Genomic DNA, 6,199 nt, shown 5'->3' on the forward strand with positions numbered 1-6,199 from the left:
TTTGTAGACCAGGCTGGCCTCGAACTCAGAAATCCGCCTGCCTCTGCCTCCCGAGTGCTGGGATTAAAGGCGTGCGCCACCACGCCCGGCTACTGTTGCTGTTTTTAACACAGAAAAAGTGTCAAAACTATTAAATAAGGGCTGGAGAGGCATGAGTGGCAGTGGAGCACATCCTGGTACTGGGAAGCAGAGGCAGGTGGATCTCTGAGTTTGAGGCCAGACTGGTCTACAAATGAGTTGCAGGACAGCCGGAGCTACACAGAGAAACCTTGTCTTGAAAAAAATAAATGAAACAAACAAAAACAAAAAATAAAGGGCTGGAGAGATGGCTCAGCAGTTAAGAACTCTTGTGGCTCTTGCAGAGGACCTGAGTTAGGTTCTCTGTCCCTAAATCAGAAGGTTCATAACCTACTGCAACTCCACCTCTGGGGATTCAGTAACCCCTCTGACCTCCTCAGACACCTGTGTTTACAGACACAGACACATGCACATAAATAAAAATAAAATCTCCTTTAAGTGGTAAATATGAATTGGGCTGATTGATGGTGTGGGGTTTTTTTGTCAGCATTCCTTCCAAGATCCTAATGTTTCATCTATCTTAGAATGAAATTCCAAAGATCCACCAACACTGCTGTTGCTAAATCTATTTCTCTCATATGGGGCAGAAGACAAGGAGACTATTACGATCAATCTTATGTGCCAGATTTACTGAGCAATGTGGCAACCAGATACTTGGTAAAACATTATTCTGGATGTTTTTGTTATGATATCTAGGGATGAGAGTAACATTTAAATGAATAAAATGCCCTCCCTAATGGGAATGGACCTCACCCAAACAAAAGAAGGCCTAAATAGAATGATGACCCTTCCTCAATTAAGAGAAAATTTCTTTTTTTAAAAGATTCATTTATTTATTATATGTAAGTACACTGTAGCTGTTTTCAGACAGACACCCTAGAAGAGGGCATCAGATCTCATTATGGATGGTTGTGAGCCACCATGTGGTTGCTGGGATTTGAACTCAGGACCTTCGGAAGAGCAGTCAGTGCTCTTAATCGCTGAGCCATCTCTCCAGCCCCAAAGAGAAAATTTCTACTTGATTTCCTTTTACATGGGATATCATGTGCTTCCTGCCATCCAACTCAGGCTGGAACATAAAACCTTTTTAGTTCTGGAGCTTGCCAGCCTTCAGAGTATAGCTACATTTATCAATATTATACCTCTCAGGCCTTCACACTCTCCTGTGTTTCCAGCTTGCCAATTCACCCTGCAGATCTTGGTACTTCCCAATTTCCATAATAATATGAGCGGATTCCTTACAATAAAATCTCAGTAGGTAGATGATGGATAAGTATACACATCGATAGGTACACATTTATGTATATATACATATGTCTGTATATACATATCCTCTTTAGCTTTGTATCTCTGGAAAACCACAACTAACACACATTATTTAAAGAGACAAGTTCATGGCTAAATGATGCACTGAACTTAATGCAATTGCTACACAATACAAAGTAGCTTTTCTTAATTATTACTAGGCAACAACATGTCAGAGTGGCTCACATAGAAGAAATCTGCTCTGAAAACTGAAGTTAGAAGTTAGATTTATAAATCCTTTGCTACATGCTGAAATGAAGCAATCAGTCAGGACCTAAGCCCTTATGATCTTTTATAGCCTGCAAGCTCCTAAGGACAGGTTGCATCTTAATCTTCACATCCTCTGCATTTAGTCCAGGATTGGTTTATGGCAATGCATCTGGTGACCAGCTCAGATTCTGGGATTCTTGCTGCTATTTTGTTTTATTTGAGACAGGGTGACATGCATTCCAGGCTGGCCCTGAACTTTCTCTGTAGGTGAGGAAGAGCTTTATCTCCCTCTTTTCTCTCTTTCTTCTCCATATAATAGACTTCTAGAATGTAGTTCTTGTTTACATCTCTGCACAGAATAGAGAGATTCAGGATTAATCTTGTCTGTCATTTATTTTCTCTCTCCCCCTCCCCGTCCCTTCCCTCTTTCCACTTGTGTTTTAAAGTGAGTTGTAGAATTTTAGGAGACTTCCAAGAACTCTTCCTGAGTCTTGGGATTACAGGTAAGTGGCACTAGGACAGACCCAAGGACTTTGTCCATTCCGGGTTAGCACTCTACCAACTGAATCACATCCCCATCCCAAACCTTACATTTTAGAGGCCAGATACAAAATAAGTCAATACACAAAAAAAGATGAATGTCTAGGAAATTTCTGGTCGTAAGTATATAAAAATGCTTTCTGGGACTTGGCATGCATATTTGTAATCCCAATACTCAGCAAGTAGAGGCAGGAGAATCAGATTCTCAGCCATTCTCAGATACATAGCAAGCACCAGGCCAGCTTGGGATATATGAGACCTTGCCCCAAAAACAAATGAATGAAAGGCCGGGAAAGATTGCTCAGTGGGTGAAGGTACTTAATGCCAAACCTCACAATTTGAGTATCAGCCTCAGAACCCATGTGATGGAAGAAGAGAGAGCCAGAATCTGAAAATCCAAAAAGTTGTCTTCTGACTAACACACACACACACACACACACACACACACACACAGTAGTACACTCATGCCCAACCACACATGTACACAGAAAATTTAAGTAAATAAACACATAAATACAAATGAAAGCTTTCTTGGGGTATCTATCCAAGACAACAACATAGGCCACTTTCCATGAACCTGTACACTGATCCAGCTTCATTTCCTGCACTTTTCAATAAACATGCTATTCCTAGGCCAAAAGAAAGGCTTAGAGTTTTCCAAGCATAATACATGCTCTCGCTACTCCCTGCCTTTTCTCCTACAATCTCCTCTGCGAGGAAGACATTTCCTCACTCATGTACCTGAAAAATCCCCACTCCTCTTTCAAGACACAGGTCAAATGATGTCTTTCCCAGCTGTTGTCTTCTGGCCTTTTCCCAGGACTGGTGTGATGGCTTTTCTGTACTTTCTGGTCCTCTCCCCATGTCCCTAACACAGCATACTCTAACAGTATACTGCTCATCTGTATATTTGCTCCATTGAATAGGGAGCGCTTTTAGAGGAAAAATAGTCCTCATTTTTTCATAGTGTCTTTAGCAGTTGCCACTGACCACAGAACATAATAAGGTTTAAATAAATGTTGAATAAAATTTTACACATATGAATATTTTAAAGTTCTTAGATATAATTATAGGTTTTAGATTTTCCCAGGATCTTTAATCATATACAAACACAAAAAAACTTTGGAGGAGACTGCAGATACAGCTCAGTGGTACAACACGTGCCCAGCATATACAAGGGCCTAGATTCAAGTCCCAGCACACACAAAAAGTGGCCTTTCTGGATTTATTTTTACAAGCTAGCTTCTTTTAAAAGGCTTTTTTGAAATAAACTTGCTCTAGTCCCCAGCACAACCACATCAGAGAAAGCCTTAGGGAACAAAAGAACAAAGGCAGGCCCTTTAAAAGATGATGTTTCATCTCAAGTCAGACTTCCTTTAAAGCAGTAACTCTATGGCCACCTATAATAATAATAATAAAAGTCTGCAATGGTGCCCCAAAGCTCTAATTTATGGCTTTAGTGAAAATATATAAAGTAAGTTACCTCAGACTACAAACTAGATTAACTTTAGTAAGTCTTTTCTGCTTCTATATTTTGGCACAAAGGAAGTCATACTAAAAAAGAAAATGCACATATAAAAGCTCAGAGATGGAAGAGGGCTGGCTACCTAGAAAAAAACAAAAAACAAAAAACCCAGAGAGACAGCACTACCTCCCAGGCTCTCCTTCACCAGCGGTTTTCTGTTTGTTCAGGGCACGGCTGTGTGAGCAGTGATTACTCCACCCTGGAGAGAGAACTAAATGATGAAAGAGGGAAGCCCAGTGAGTGGGGGGGGGGGGGGAATCACAGAGGAGAATTAGGGGTGCAGAGGACCAGGACCACCAGCAAGGAGGCTCTGTGTGCGCTGCTGAGAATAGTCTTCCCAGATGACTCAGCTGCCAATGTGAGGACACAGCAGAGGATACTGAATACAGGCCATCTGAGAGGCTATCTCCATCTACCTTCCTCCCACACAGTTCAGGCCGGCCTGGGCTAAACCACTGGTTTGTACCTTACACATTACAACATGAGGCAGTATTTCTTGCTGGGTGAGGTGGATCACACCTTTAACCCCAGTATTTGGAAGGCAGAGGCAGGTGGATCACTTCGAATTTGGGGCAAGCCTGATCTACATTGTGAATTCTATGCCAAAGAAAACATTGCTTGCAAACAAAAAGGAATCCTTTGTATTGCTGTTACCCAAGGCCCCAAAGCCATAAATATACTGAAAAAATAGAAGCATGAAAGTCATTATCATACTACAGCAAGCCACTCAGAGCCTCTAGAATATACCACTGTGTGACACCCTAAGACTAGAAGACACAGGTACTGTGTATGTGCATGTGTGTTTTGGGGGATCCAATCCAGTGCTCTGTATGCTAAACAAGCATTCTACCACTGCACTATGCCTCCATCACTGTTTTTTTGTTTTTGTTTTTATTATTAGAAAGATTGTTTTAAGGTACTCTGGAAACAACTTTAAAGGAAATGTTCTTTCTACTTCCTGGTATTTGATGACATAGGAAATTGCCATTTTCCAGGCTGGAGAAATGGCTCAGCAGTTCAGGGCACTGACTGCTCTTCCAGAGGCCCTGAGTTCAATTCCCAGCAAACACATGGTGGTTTATAACCATCTGTAATGGGATCCAATGCCCTCTTCTGGTGTGTCTGAAGGTAGCTACAGTGTACTCGTCATATATATAAAATAAATAATTAATTAAAAAAAAAAAAGAAATTTGCCATTTTCCAACAGAGGGTAACTCTGAGCAAAGTGCATGATAGATCTATCTGTCTGTCTGTCTGTCTGTCTGTCTATCTCTACACCTGAAAATATAACGAAACTCATTATACACAAGCTAATTGAAATACAAATAAAATAAGAATGTGAGATAGCAAGATTGAGAATTCAAAGACAAACACAGTGAGCTTAAGGCCAGCCTGGGCTACAGGAGACGCTATCTCAACAAAACAAACAAATCATACTGAACTCTATCAGTTCATTTATCCACAAAGCCACATAGAAGAGACCAAAAGCTACCAAAAGTTATTTCCCTCCAGTCAAACAAGAGACTGAGCCCATGTGAAACCCCCATTCAGCTCATGGTGCATCCTGGTAGCCCCAGAAGCCGGGAGGCTGAAGCAGAGATATCCCTTGAGTTCAAAAATGTGTCACCAGCCTGAACAACCCAGGAAGACCCTGCCTTAACAAGGGAAAAATGGTTGTGATGTAGCTCAAGAACAGAGCACTTACTGAGCACTAGCGTGCATTGTATGCACAACACCCTGGTTTTGATTCCCCACACTAGAGAAAAAAGAAAGAAAACGGTCTCCTAACTTGCTCTCTGCCTGATTAGAGAGTGTAATACAAGTCAAACCACATACAGACACTTAGGAAGACCAGAGTTCAAAGTTGTTACTGCTTTCCTTCCTGTTAGTTGAGAAATACTAGGTACAGCTGGGAGGGGTGACACTCTGTAAAAAGGATGCAGTTTTGAAAAGCCTTTGCTTGTTAGATATTCCTAACTTGGTGAAAATTCTTTCTTCAAAGGTCATTACCACCCCCAAAACATGACGATTCAGTTTCTCAAGATTGTTTCTCAAAAAAACTGCTGAAATTATAAAGTCTTAAAGGATCTCAAATCACGAAATTCTTGTGGGACAACTTTTCAAAGGGGTGGTGAAGCTATGAACAGCCAGTCAGTTGCTACCTGACCAGCTCACTTCTTTAATACTTAATTAGGAAACATAAAAAGTATGAACGTCACCCAAGGAATATGTCATCCTATGCACTCAATTAAAATGACAAGCAGTATGCAACCAACAACACCTAAATTAACTGGCTCTATTGTTTTAAACAGGAAAAAAAATTAAATAAAGGGTCCAAAGGTTAGTACTGTTTCCGATTAGTGGGATAATACGTTATTTTTCCCATCCTTTTCCTATTATTTTTCCCATCCTTTTCCTAATTCCCCAGATTTCTAGAATATGCCCGTACGTTCATAATCAGAAATACATGTATGTGTGTGTGTATTATATACATATATATATACATATAAAGTTCAAACGTGTCAAGCCACACCTAGCGTT

This window comes from Mus caroli, chromosome 7, assembly GCF_900094665.2.
Source record: "Mus caroli chromosome 7, CAROLI_EIJ_v1.1, whole genome shotgun sequence".
NCBI lineage: Eukaryota > Metazoa > Chordata > Mammalia > Rodentia > Muridae > Mus > Mus caroli.